Source organism: Podarcis pityusensis (assembly GCF_964106645.2).
Source record: "Podarcis pityusensis genome assembly, chromosome: 8".
Lineage (NCBI taxonomy): Eukaryota > Metazoa > Chordata > Lepidosauria > Squamata > Lacertidae > Podarcis > Podarcis pityusensis.
Genome location: NC_138033.1, coordinates 8,819,638 through 8,834,324, shown reverse-complemented (window position 1 = coordinate 8,834,324; position 14,687 = coordinate 8,819,638). Strand labels below are relative to the sequence as shown.

Sequence of the window (14,687 nt, the reverse complement as noted above, 5' to 3'; positions counted from 1 at the left end):
GGCCCTGCGGAAAGATGTCAAGTCCCGCAGGGCCCTGGTCTCTTGTGACAGAGCGTTCCGCCAAGTCGGGGCCAGTACTGAAAAGGCCCTGGCCCTAGTTGAGACCAATCTAACCACCTTGCGACTTGGGACCTCCAAGGTGTTGTCATTTGTGGACCTTAAGGTCCTCTGCGGGGCATACCAGATGAGGCGGTCCCGTGGGTACGTGGGTCCTAGGCCGCATAGGGCTTTAAAGGTCAAAACCAGCACCTTAAACCTGACCCTGTACTGCACCGGGAGCCAGTGCAGCTGGTATAGCACTGGATGAATGTGATCCCGTGGCAAGGACCCCGTAAGGAGCCTCGCCATGGCTTTCTGCACCCGCTGGAGTTTCTGGGTCAGTCTCAAGGGCAGCCCCATATAGAGCGAGTTACAGTAATCAAGCCTGGAGGTGACCGTCGCATGGATCACTGTGGCCAGATCAGGGCGAGAAAGGTAAGGGACCAGCTGCTTAATATGGCGGAGATGGAAAAATGCCACCTTTGCTGTGGCTGCAACCTGCGCCTCCATGGAAAGGGAGGCGTCGAAGGTTACAGTGATGTAGAATGGGAGGCGAGAGGCAGGGAGGGGCACTGAAGGCTGGCGTCGTGTGGCCCAGGGTGCCACTGAAATTGGAAAGCCCAAAGTCCGCCCCTGCTGTGAGAACAGGACCCTGAATTAGAGGGGGTACCCTTTGTTCTGATAACAACAGGCCTCTTCTTACGAGGACACCCAGACTCTACAAGTATTCCCTCAAGGGAATTTGAGGAAGTCATTTAACAATGTTACTGTACTAAGATTGGACCAAGTTCAGTTATGATGTTTGTTTGCTTGTTTGTTTGTTTAAAATTTTGGAAAATCAAAATTTTTTTTTAAAAAAAGGTAAGTCACTATACAGTACAACCTTTAGAAGGCAGCCCTGCATAGGGAAGTTTTTTTCCATGTTTTATTATGTTTTTTATATATGTTGGAAGCTGCCTAGAGTGGCTGGGGCAACCAATTCAGATGGGCAGAATATTATTATTATTATTATTATTATTGTTGTTGTTGTTGTTACTATTATTATTATTACTATTATTATAGGATGTCCCTATTTTCACCAGAGAAATGTTGAAAGGTATGGGCACCAGGTTGGGAAATGCTGGATCACAGCATGGCTGAAAACCACGTTTGGGCACCTCTGCCAGCCAGCGGGCTCAAGAGAGCCACTGTGTGTCTCTGTGCATACCTGAGAACAATCTCCAGGTCTTTCCTCCCCCCTCTGGCCCCTTTGACTTCCCCCCCACTGCACAAAACAACAACAAACCCCCACATTTTGAGTCAGTTATAATGCTCCAGCTGTTCTGTGGCTTTCTCGGCAACTTAGAAATTTAACTCAGTTGTGCATGAAGACAGGTGTACCTGTCAATGGGAAGACAACCACACCTCTGTGTATTGTCGTTGTTTTAGTCCCACTTGGACTACTGCAATGCGCTCTATGTGGGGCTACCTTTGAAGGTGACCCAGAAACTACAACTAATCCAGAATACAGCCACTGGACTGGTGACTGGGAGTGGCCACCAGAACCATATAACACCAATCCTGAAAGATCTTCATTGGCTCCCAGTACATTTCCGAGCACAATTCAAAGTGTTGGTGCTGACCTTTAAAGCCCTAAACGGCCTCAAAGGCCCAGTAGACCTGAAGGAGCGTCTCCACCTCCATTGTTCAGCCCAGACACTGAGGTCCAGCTCCAAAGGCCATCTGGCAGTTCCCTCACTGCAAGAAGTGAGGTTACAGGGAACCAGGCAGAGGGCCTTCTCGGTGGTGGCGCCCGCTCTGTGAAACACCCTCCCATCAGATGTCAAGGAAATAAACAACATATCTGACTTTTAGAAGACATCTGAAGGCAGCCCTGTTTAGGGAAGTTCTTAATGTTTGACATTTTATCGTGTTTTAAATATTTTGTTGGGAGCCGCCCAGAGTGGCTGGGGAAACCCAGCCAGATGGGCAGGGTATAAATTTATTATTACAGTCATACCTCATGTTTGTTTGTTTTTAAAAAATAATCTTTTATTTTGCTTTAAACAAATACAGGTAAATATAAGCAACCAAAATAACAAAAGAGAAATCCTTAATAATAATAATATGTTTGCTTCATGTTACCTTTTTTCAGGTTGCGTCCCGCGGCGACCCGGAAGTACCGGAAAGGGTTACTTCCGGGTTTCGCCGCTTGCGCATGCGCAGTAGTGCTAAATTGTGCCACGCACCTGCAAAGATATTGCGCTTCAGGTTGCAGGCTTTTCACGTTGCGACCGGGCCTCCGGAACGGATCCCATTCGCAACCAGAGGTACCACTGTATTATTATTATTATTATTATTTTCAGCCCAACCATGGTGCCGCTAGACAACATTGGATTCTGGACATGATGTGCCTGGGGTATGTGCAAGCTATAGAGGCACCCCCTCTTTAGATGCCAGGAGCCCTCCTGCTTCTTTTGCTGAGGGGCTTCCTTAGGATGCATGCCCTAAAGCATGGGTAGGCAAACTAAGGCCTGGGGGCTGGATCCAGTCCAATTGCCTTCTAAATCCAGCCCGCGGACAGTCCGGGAATCAGTGTGTTTTTACATGAGTAGAATGTGTCCTTTTATTTAAAATGCACCTCTGAGTTATTTGTGGGGCATAGGAATTCGTTTTTTTCTTTTTTTTCAAAATATAGTCCGGCCCCCCACAAGGTCTGAGGGACAGTGGACCGGCCCCCTGCTGACACCTGTCCTAAAGTCCTGCCCTGATGGTGCCAAGGCAGCCCAGTACAGACAACAGAGAGCTTCTACTTCCAAGTGCATCTTAATGTGAATTTTAAAAAGAGCTCCGTGACACAGCTTAAACAAGGACTTAGCTCAGCAGCTAAGAGCACCTGCTTTCCACACAGAAGGTCCAAGCTTCAAATCCCCGGCATCTGCAGGTAGGGCTGAGACGGTCTGTCTGAAACTCTGGACAGAGCCATTGCCAGTCAGCGTGGGCAGTACAGACCTGGATGGACCCAGAGGTCTGATAAGGCAGTGTGGTGTAGTGGTTAGTGTCGCAGCAGGACCTGGAAGACGGGGGTTCCCAGTCGGCCACAAATCTCACTGGGTGACCTTGGGCCAGTCTTCCTCTCAGCCTAACCTACTTCACAGGGTTGTAGTGGCGAGGAGATGGAGAACCATCTATGCCAGCTTGAGTTCACTGGAGAAAAAGATGAGATGTGAAAGTAATAAATAAATGAAATAAATAGTATTCTGTTCCACTGATGGCCAGGGAAGCCCATGAACCTTGAAAGACATCAAGCCATTGCGGAGAGCTGTTACCAAGCTTGTTATCAGCCCCAGAACTCTCTTAACTGCAAGATGCACAATATTACTATAATTCTGTGTTTAATCTTTTTGGGGAAATTGCCTTACTTACGGAACAGACTTACTATGCCCCAGCTCAGCAAAATCCACAGGATTTATTGAAAAATGATCTTTATTAATTATTGGAATGAAAATTTGCAGGACAACATCCACCCTGTACCTGTGTTTCACAGCTAACCTATCTCAATACAGTCTACACTGAATGATGGGCCTTGGGCCTCATCCAGGTAAAAGACTCTTATGTTATTTTTTTACCTTAAGGCGCCAAGTGCAAACTGGCAGTATTTTTTCAGTGTGTGTGAAACCCTAGGTAATTATGAAACTGCAACTGGAGGTTTCTGATTCTACAGAGTACTTATCCTAGCTATTACAGTGGTACCTCAGGTTACATACGCTTCAGGTTACAGACGCTTCAGGTTACAGACTCTGCTAACCCAGAAATAGTACCTCGGGTTAAGAACTTTGCTTCAGGATGAGAACAGAACTTGTGCTCTGGCAGCAGGAGGCCCCATTAACTAAAGTGGTACCTCAGGTTAAGAACAGTTTCAGGTTAAGAACACACCTCCGGAATGAATTAAGTACGTAACCAGAGGTACCACTGTAATTAGTATTTCGATGTTACGTTGATTCAGGGATTAATCGATCAAAAACTGTTTGCTCAACTAAAAAGTTAACACAATCTTTGCCTAAACATCGTACTTTTTATTATTATTAATTTACTTACACAGACTCAAGATGGCAAACACCACCTTACATATTTGTTGATATTTCGACATCTCTTTCCCATCTGTATGAGTTTGAAGCGGCTAAGATTAAAAATCCCCAATAAAAATATATAATCAGATAGTAAAAGAAATTCAGCTGCTGTGTACAGTATCAGTGGGAAACCAATACATATAAAAATTGCAAGGAAGGCCAACCCCCCCCCCAACCCTTGAAAATAAACGATGCATCAGTGCTGAAAAGTCTTTATAAACATTCAGGCAAAAAGTTGTAGTCCTGTATACAGAATAAACCCACCGAAGTTAATAGTCATGACTAATTTGGTTCATTACAAGAAATCCACTCTGAGTAGAATTTAGATGGCTACAAACTAATTACCTCCAGAATTGACCCACTGAAAGGGACAAGACTATTTTAGGTTCATTAATTTCAATGGGTCTACACCAGGGGTCAGCAAACTTTTTCAGCAGGGGACCGATCCACTGTCCCTCAGACCTTGTGGGGGGCCAGACTATATTTTTTTGGGGGGGGGAAATGAACGAATTCCTATGCCCCACAAATCACCCAGAGATGCATTTTAAATGAAAGCACACATTCTACTCATGTAAAAACACCAGGCAGGCCCCACAAATAACCCAGAGATGCATTGTAAATAAAAGGACACATTCTACTCATGTAAAAGCACACTGATTCCCGGACCATCTGCGGGCCAGATTTAGAAAGCAATTGGGCTGGATCTGGCCCCCAGGCCTTAGTTTGCCTACCCCGTTCTACACTGAGGGCTTACCCAAAGAAAAGTTATAGACCCATTGAAATTAGTAGACCTAAGTTAGCAGTGTCCATTACTTAAAATGGGCCTGATCCGAGTAGGGCGAACAATGGATACAACCTTATGAGCTCCCCACAGTTCCAATTATTTACTTCCAGCTGTGAATCGCTTCCTGCGAAAACACCTCAACAGCAAAACATCAACCATAAAAGATTAATACACGTGCAAAACAATTTTAGAAATGAAACTGTTTAGTATATCGAAAGTCTTGGATTGTTTTGGGGAAAATTGAAGGTCTTTAATGGGTTCCGCAAACAGAACGGAGGCCATGGCGCCTGTCTGATAAGGGAAGGGATTTCCCAATAACCTCAGCACAGGCCCTCGAATCCTACATTGCGAGAAGATGATTTCCTCCGTATGTTTTTGATTCGCATGCATATTAAATCCGTTCATTAACCGATCGGAGTTGAGACTCCCACAATTCATGGGATTGAGGTTTGTTTCTTCCAGGGAGGGTGGCAGGCCTGCTACAAACGCAGCCCCACTTGTGTGGGTCTCGCCTGGCTGCAGCCTGTTCTTCCCTTACCCGACTTATCCAGTTCATTAGGGGGAGAGAAAAAAAGTAAACCAAGCTTAACCTTGTTTCCCCACATCCGTTCCCCTGGCCGCCCCCCCACCCAGCATCTCCCTCTTTTCTCCTTCGCCTTCCTCTCCCCGGCTCTGCCAGACGGTTTTCTGCTCGCCTCCTGGCTTCACCTTTGCAAGGTCTTCCTCCTCTGCGGGCGTCTCCTCCGCCCATCTGTCTCTGGGGGATCAAGGCAGATTAACATCCAATCTGCCTGTCTACTTTTCTGCTTTAAAACCTGCTGACAGGTTTGCAGATTAAATTTCCTGACCCACTCCCCCACCCCTTACCAACCCCCTTTCCCCCGTCTTCCTTCGAAACCTTTCTGCCAGCGACAAGCTGTAGAACCCACCTTTTACGATACGATAATCTTTATTGTCATTGTCCCATACAGAACAACGAAATTGAAAAAAAATCTACATCAGACATTCGAAAACCAACAAGCCTGCTATCCCAGCCTGGTTAGCCCCCTAAAAACTCTGATACTCCATAATTAAATACAATATACTCCCATAGAGTCTACCTTAAAGGTAAAGGTACCCCTGCCCGTACGGGCCAGTCGTGTCCGACTCTAGGGTTGTGTGCCCATCTCACTTAAGAGGCCGGGGGCCAGCACTGTCCGGAGACACTTCCGGGTCACGTGGCCAGCGTGACGAAGCTGCTCTGGCGAGCCAGCACCAGCGCAGCACACGGAAACGCCGTTTACCTTCCCGCTATAAAGCGGTACCTATTTATCTACTTGCACTTAGGGGTTCTTTCGAACTGCTAGGTGGGCAGGAGCTGGGACTGAAGATGGGAGCTCACCCCGCCGCGGGGATTCGAACCGCCGACCATGCGATCGGCAAGCCCTAGGCACTGAGGTTTTACCCACAGCGCCACCCGCGTCCCGCAGAGCCTACCTTACACCGCGTTTAAAACCAAAATCACATTTGGATAGAAACTGTTTCTCAGGCGGCTAGTCCTACTCTTTATAACCCTGTACCTTCTTCCAGAAGGCAGAAGCTGAAAGAGATCATTTCCGGGGTGCGCACGATCCTGCGCTATCTCTGCAGCTTTCTTATGGCACCTGGACGCATAGATTTGATCCAAGGTGGGAAGAGTGCACCCAGTTATTCTCTCTGCAGTCTTTACAACCCTGGACAGCATTATTTTTTCCCTGACCGTGCAGCTCCCAAACCACACACACAGACCATAAGTTAATACACTCTCCACAGTACAATGGTAAAATGCCATCAACAGGTCCTTTGAGAGATTGTTTTTCCGGAGGATTCTTGCTTGGAAACAGAGGCAAAACCCATCTCTTGCTGGCCCCAGGCCGCCTTAGTCTGGGCAAGCGGAGGTTCCCCGCTTCCCAGAAATAAATCAGAATCCGGTGGACAAAGAGCCTTCCTCAAGTGTGTGCAAGTTGTGGTCTGTTGTGAGGGAATCTGACTTGTGGTTGCATATGAGCTCTTTTTAAAAAATCAATCTAATAGCACCACTTTTTTTTTTTGCCTGGCCCCTTCTGGGGGCAGATGGAGGGTTTGTGTCTCCAGGTGTGTGAGGGTGCCAGTAATGATGGTGATGTTTGTAATAATAATAATAATAATAATAATAAATAATAATAATAATAATAATAATAATAATAATAATAATACACAAGCAGTCTGTAGTCCGCTGGCAGTAGGAGTACAATATGGGCATGTCTTTAAGTTAACACCTTACATTAAAAACCTGACAGTACCAAATTATCGAAGGTTATTCTCCAAAGCCAGACTAAACGTCTTTCCTTCTGCAGTGTTGGATGGCAGGCTGAGAGGAGTTCCCTAACAGGACAGACTTTGCTCGTGTGCTCAAGACATTGATTCTATAAAACATATTTTGTGGCACTGTGCAAAATATGAGCAAGCCAGGGCTGAACTGATATTACCCTTGCTGGTACATTTCTCGGGAAAATCAGAGGCTCACTATGTCAGGTTCCTATTGGAAGACCGGACAAAAGCTAGAACATAAGCAGTGGTGAAGTTTTTATCGGGGGTTGCAAGAACCAATGATCCCTATCTTTAAGTCTGAACAAAATGCTTGTTTAACCTGGAGGTAGGCTGTTTGAAATGTGCATTGCTTTGTAACGATTTGTTGGGTCTTTGGACCGTAATAAAGATTGATTGATAATACTGTAATTAATAATTTGAAAAGACTGTGCATGTAGCTTGAAAGTTTCAGCTGGGCACTAGCTGTCTGCTAATTGTAGCATAGACACGGGGTCATAGAAGCCATCTCCTAGGTCCCTCTCCATAAAATATTTGAGGGGGCAGCCCCCCCCCCATTTATGGGACTTGCCATTCAAATGATGTGTGTGAGCTGTGTTTTGTGATCAGTTATGCAGACGGGGCTTACCTGAGCCCACCCAATATTTTATTCAAGTTGGCACCCCTGCTCAGGGCGAAGTGGAGATCCTGCCCTCCTCTGCTGCTCTCTCCCAATTAACCTCCGTCTCCAGGGGCTGCCTCTGTTGCGTCCCCTAGGTCTCAGGTCTGGGCCCTGAAATCTCAGGTTCTGGGGTATTCCTGAGCTGTCAACCCCAACGAAGACAGTGAGGGCTCTGGAAATCAAGGCCTCTCCTCAATGGTTGAAGAGGCTTCAAGAGCATCGCATCAGAAGAACCTTCCGGACCAGCTCAATGGCCCATCTCTTCCAGCATCTTTTTCTCATAGTGGCCAATCAGATGTCTGTGGGAAACCTGTACAGTGGTACCTCGGGTTAAGTACTTAATTTGTTCCGGAGAACCTGAAACTGTTCTTAACCTGAAGCACCACTTTAGCTAATGGGGCCTCCACTCTGAAGGGGCTTTAATGCATGCCTTGCCAGAGTGGTGCATGCTCTGGCTATCTCCCGCTTGGACTACTGCAATGCGCTCTACGTGGGGCTACCTTTGAAGGTGACCCGGAAACTGCAATTAATCCAGAATGTGGCAGCTAGACTGGTGACTGGGAGTGGCCACCGGGACCATATAACAGCGGTCTTGAAAGACCTACACTGGCTCCCAGCACAATTCAAAGTGTTGGTGCTGACCTTTAAAGCCGTAAATGGCCTCGGTCCGGTATACCTGAAGGAGCGTCTCCACCCCCATCATTCTGCCCGGACGCTGAGGTCCAGTGCCAAGGGCCTTCTGGCGGTTCCCTCGCTGCGAGAAGCCAAGTTACAGGGAACCAGGCAGAGGGCCTTCTCGGTAGTGGCACCCGGCCTGTGGAACACCCTCCCACCAGATGTCAAAGAGAACAACAACTACCAGACTTTTAGAAGACATCTGAAGGCAGCCCTGTTTAGGGAAGCTTTTAATGTTTGATGTATCACAGTATTTTAATATTCTTTTGGAAGCCGCCCAGAGTGGCTGGGGAAGCCCAGGCAGATGGGCAGGGTATAAATAATAAATTATTATTATTATTATTATTATTATTATTATTATTATTATTAGCTTCATTTGAATGCTCACCTCTTCCTAAGACTCTCACTGGATGCAAACTCCTGGTCCTGCCACCAGCTAGGACTTCTCCCCTCATGGAGCTACAATTCACAGGAACAAACTACAATTCCCAGGATTATTTGGGGGAAGTCATGTGCTTTGATTGTGTGTTGGGTGGGCTTCAATTGCATGGTGGGGCCCTGCAGATCTGAACCCCACTCAGTTGTGAAGCTTGCTGCTGGGCCTACCTCGCAGGGGTGTTCTGGGGATTAAATGAGGAGCGAGGAAACTATGTAGGCCCCCTTGAGTTCCTTGGATGAAAAGGTGGGCTATAAAAACAATAAAGAAATAACAAAGAAATAAAACGGGTTTTGGAATATTTGACAGGGAACGGCATTCATGTGATCCAGGGGCCCCCCCAAACCTCTCAATTTGGAACTCAACCTACTTCTTATGGTTTGGTGTGTGTGTTATTGTTTGTTTTGTTTTGCTCCCTTTTGGCAACAGGCACATTTATTTCAGCTAGTTTAATGTATATTAATTGGTAGAGGGGGGCTGGGGAATCTATTTCCTTTAACCGTTAAATCTGCCCTAGAACATTTCAAATCCATTAGGGCCGTAATCCCCGCCGTGATGTAAGTGCCCATGTGACCTGGCCCCTTTTGTTTCCTGGAAACAGAAGTGTGTTGGCAGCGCGCTCAGTATTTTGCAGTAGGACTTAGTGGGCTGGCGATCTGGCAAGAGATGCGATTGCATAGACCTTTTGACTACAACAATAAGTGTTCTCTTCTGTTCAGCTCAGCTCACAAGGGTTTTCCAGGTGTGAGAGACAAAAGGGGCTTTTGTACCTGTCCTAGCCAGGTAGAAGGACTTTGTCTTTTCTCTCACCTGTGCTGCCGCTTCTGTGGGAATTCATTCAGCGATTTCGTTTTATGTTTTTAGGTTGCCAACCTTTTTTCCTGCCCCTGCTCCTCTGCATTTAGCAGCAACCTGGCGGCGCAGACATTTCGCCAGCAAATCTTTTCCTCTGGGTGAGGAAACCGTGACCCGACAAGGCACCTGAGTTTTCACAGTAGATTGGAAGAGGGAATTTTGATAGGTCCAGCCTTGTATGTAGGAATGTGAATAAACTCAATAGCACTTTCAATCTGTTAATGGAAAAGAGCAATGTTTTTAAAGGCTGCACCTTTTTGAATTTCAGGCGGATATTGATGCTGCAAACGTACAGCTTGAAATGTCAATATCAGCCATACACAGAGAGATTATATTTTATATCTTTCCTGCCACACACACCTCTGCTTAAAAAAACAAGCGCAGAAGAAGGTCAGGATCGTGTTTGAATTAATTGTATTGCAATTTTGCATGCCAATTTATCATCTCAATCTTTGAGAGGGAGGTTTTTCACAAACAGAAAACGCCGAACAGTTGTGTTCCACAAAACAATTTGCTTTGCTCAGCCATAATGACTGAAGCTGTGGACGCCTCCCCGCACCCCTTTGGATTTGGCCATCTGAGGTCAGGTGACAAGCAGAAACAAGAATGGAAAAATGATTAAGAGGAGCCAAATTTCTCTCTGTCTGGCTGCTCTTAAAGGGCCAGGTTATTGGGTGCAATTGGAAAGTAAACAGTTTGAGATTAAAGAGGGTATGTGCTGTTCTCTGCTTTGGCATGCTGGACCACTCAGACAGATCTAAAGAAATACTAGATTTCTTTTTTTTTTTAATGGGGAATCTGGCATTGTGTAATCCCACCCTGATCCCTAGGTATAACCTGAAACCTGGACAGAACCTGGACAGAACTCTTAATTGATTAAGAGTCCAAACATCTTCTGGAAACTGCAGTGTGCAGTCAGGCCTTCACAATATCTTTTTAACCAACCACCATCGGCTGACGTTTTAAATTATCATATATATATATATATATATATATATATATATACACACACACACACACACATACACAGTGGTACCTCAGGTTACATACGCTTCAGGTTACAGACTCCACTAACCCAGAAATAGTGCTTCAGGTTAAGAACTTTGCTTCAGGAGGAGAACAGAAATCGTGCAGCGGCGGCGCAGTGGCAGCAGGAGGCCCCATTAGCTAAAGTGGTGCTTCAGGTTAAGAACAGTTTCAGGTTAAGAACGGACCTCTGGAACGAATTAAGTACTTAACCCAAGGTACCACTGTATTTGTAGACTGAGCTCCTTGTGTTTTTCATGCTGCAAGCCGCCTTGATGAATTTTCAAATAATCATGATGTAATAGCTGCTTGAATTCCACAGAGCTTGCAGAACCTAAACCTCTTCCCACGCTCCATTTTAAGATTGAGACAAATAAAGTATTTCTCTCCCCCTGCTCCCCCACCCCAATTTCTTGCTTTGCTTAACACCCACTCTTAGAAAACAAATTTCTATAATATTTTGTGACATTTTGTTTGGCCTAAAAAAGAATCTGCCCTCGTCTGGAGTCTTATCGTTCCTTGATTCCAGCATCGTCCTGGTTTGCATGTGCAAATAAGGGACAGAGAAATTCTGTTCTTCCGTGACATGCAAACCCAACAGGGCTAACTGCAGGCTCATTAAGACCGTTAGGAAAAATAATCTAGGTGAACACTTTAAAACGGCAACATGCAGTGACTGAGATCACAGCATAATTGCTACAGATCTTTTCAACTATTTTCTGTTTTTAAAGAAAGCAATTCTCTTCGCATGTCAAGTGAGGGAATCATGAAAGGTCACATGGTAATTATTAGCTTTATTATTGTTACCGTTATTATTAGGATCTTCCCAGAGTCTGCAGATATCATACTACCACTCAAGATTTTATATGAGTGTAGAGTTTAAAATTCTATTACTGTTTGTTTTTAATGTTTGTATGTTTCCCGTGGTTCTTATTTTTATCTGTAAGCCGCCTTGAGTCCTGCTAGGCGGGGCATAAAATTATTATTATTATTATTATTATTATTATTATGAATAGATGTTTATGGGAGCAAGAAGCCACCAGTACAATACCAACATCTGCACCAGCTTTTTCACTGTATTTTTTCCTCGGGGCAGAGACCTGTAATTTTGGCCGATGCTCCTCAGTAAAGCACCTCGTGTGCTGATGCTATAGAAGCCCATCATAAAAATAACTCCAAAGATATCAACTCAAAACATGATTTTCACCGGAAATGGTTTGCACGAGGGTTATGAGAAACCGCAGCGACGTCTGCGCAGCTGCTTCCGCCCTACTTTGCAATAGGAACATTTAGGCCAAGGGGCTGCTACAGTCGTCCCCGTGGTCCTCCAACTACCTTTCCTGTTTTAAGCCCCGCCTTCCCCTCAGCGCACGGTCCCAAGTCCTGTTTAATTAAAGGAGGTTACCCAGGGCGACTCGGCTGGCAGCGCCACCCTGGGCAGCTGTCACCCAGTATCGAAGAACCAATTTGTCATCCTTAGTGGGTCCCATAATCCCTTCTAATTCAGTTACCAATCTGCACGGTGGGGGGGTGGAGGGAGGGAGGGCGAGAGCAGCGGCCTTAAGAGGATTGGGGCATTTGCTAAATTAGATAAGCAAAAATAACAAATGGCAAGTGCGCACTGGGGTCGGTTACCGAGTCCGGACGACAGGAAGACTTTCTGGAAAGCTGGGGCATCACATACCCAAGCCAGATAAGAGCGCCCAGCATCCGAAATTGGAAGCTCGTGTAAAGGGAACCCGGATGGAGAAAGAAGCTGCACCCTCATTTTTCTGGAATGGCCTTTTTTTAAAGAAAAAGAGAGCTGCGTTGACAAAATATAGCTCTGCTGGTGGTGACATTAGTCTCCATTATTCATTTCAGCCGGCCTTCTTCATAATTGCTGCTGGCACTGCTGCCGGCGTCACAGAACACAGAAAATGGGAATTGCTGATTGCACAGAAAAGTATGGATTTCCTACAAAAAAGAGACACAAAACTTTTTGATTCCCAAGTACGCTAACGCTATCCAGCAGGCATGATCCTATCCAAGAGGCTCTGACTAATATACAGCGGTACCTCGGGTTACATACGCTTCAGGTTACATACTCCACTAACCCAGAAATAGTACCTTGGGTTAAGAACTTTGCTTCAGGATGAGAACAGAAATCGTGCTCCGGTGGCGCGGCAGCAGCGGGAGGCCCCATTAGCTAAAGTGGTGCTTCAGGTTAAGAACAGTTTCAGGTTAAGAACGGACCTCCAGAATGAATTAAGTACTTAACCCGAGGTACCACTGTACACATAAATTCATAGTTGCAAGGCATCTAGCACAACCCCCCACAATACAGGAATCTTTTTGCTCAACGTGGGACTCGAATCCATAACCTTGAGATTAATAGTCTTTTAAAAAACCCATTATGTTTTTATGATAGAATGGGAGTTGCCCTTGGTGGCCTATAATTTTTTTTAAAAAGAGAATAGGAAGTGGCTTGAGACAGGATCCGTTCTAATGGTGTTAACTCGGCCTGGAGCAATGTTCCTCAAACAAGTGCTCTCCAGATGTGTTGCATCACCAAGCCACAGCCTGAAACATCTGGAGCAGGGACCAGCAAACTTTTTCAGCAGTAGGCCTGTCCACTGTCCCTCAGACCTTGTGGGGGGGCCGGACTGTATTTTGAAAAAATAATCATGAACGAATTCCTATGCCCCACAAATAACCTAGAGATGCATTTTAAATAAAAGCACACATTCTACTCATGCAAAAACACGCTGATTCCTGGACCGTCCACAGGCTGGATTTAGAAGGCTATTGGGCCCGATCCGGCCCCTGGGCCTTAGTTTGCCTACCCATGATCTGAAGGAACCCAGGCTGGGGACTGACCCCTTTTGTTAGAGATTGTAAGGTGATTTGAAAGAGAGTTGGCTGCTCCGGCAAACAGGTTTGGCAGGTTTCAGATGCTTTAAAAACCCTTTGGATCAGACATAAATTACTGATTGTGTGCCTGCACCATGAGAGGCAAAGCCTCTCTCTCAAGCGACTTTTAAAACTCTCTTTAAAAACTATTGCTTATCTACTCCAGCTACCATCTTTTGCTCCACTGTCAACTTTGGTCAAAACACATTTTGCAGCTTGTAAAAATACAAAACCTGCCAAACCAGACACACAAATCGGAGGTGTGTTTAGACTACCAACAGCCACCCCACTTCCAGAGTGCTTTCAGCTCTCTGGGAAAAACAAAAACCTGCCTCTAGCCTCCAATTCTGCACCAAAATTCTGTGTTCAAAACTGCGTACGCACATAGAGACCTGGGAGGATGCTTCTTTGTTAACGAATATCTCCTTTGGTTCTGTTAAGTCTCATTTTATTGGCTGCCATGAAGGAATGAACAGGTGCTTTTTCCCAGCACAATGCAATGTGGAGTTTGGTTGCCAAGAAATCCCTGGAGATGGAAGCACGCCACTCAAAATCATCAGAATTATCTCCAAAACTGCAGCTTTTTTTTAAAAAAAGGAAAGGTTCTATTTTCGTTCTGCAAACTATTCTGAAATGCATTTAACAAGAAATTCTCCTTTAAGTCCCCCCCCCCCCCCAATAAATATTAGATGGACAGAAAAATGTATGTGAATATAGACAGGGTAGAATCTATTGACCTAATTTTCTGATATGCCACTTCCAAGCATTTGCAGAAACTGTTTGGTTTTAAACTCTCGTAGGGCTCCTGTCTCCATCCTGGATTCTACCACACTAAATCTTCAATTCTAGCCTGCAGACCCCAGCAATCGCCCTAATTTCGCAGAA

At 45.5% G+C, this 14,687-nt stretch overlaps 1 protein-coding gene across 1 annotated transcript in view; it reads right to left on the bottom strand.

Moving 5' to 3' along the window:
* Positions 1–6,775, bottom strand: part of B3GNT8 (UDP-GlcNAc:betaGal beta-1,3-N-acetylglucosaminyltransferase 8) — a 113,372-nt gene extending 106,597 nt beyond the window's left edge. The window contains exon 1 of the mRNA XM_081019047.1: positions 6,492–6,775. The gene's annotated coding sequence lies outside the window, so the exon portion shown is untranslated. The remainder of the gene's footprint in view (positions 1–6,491) is intronic.
* Between the last annotated feature and the right edge of the window lie 7,912 nt (positions 6,776–14,687).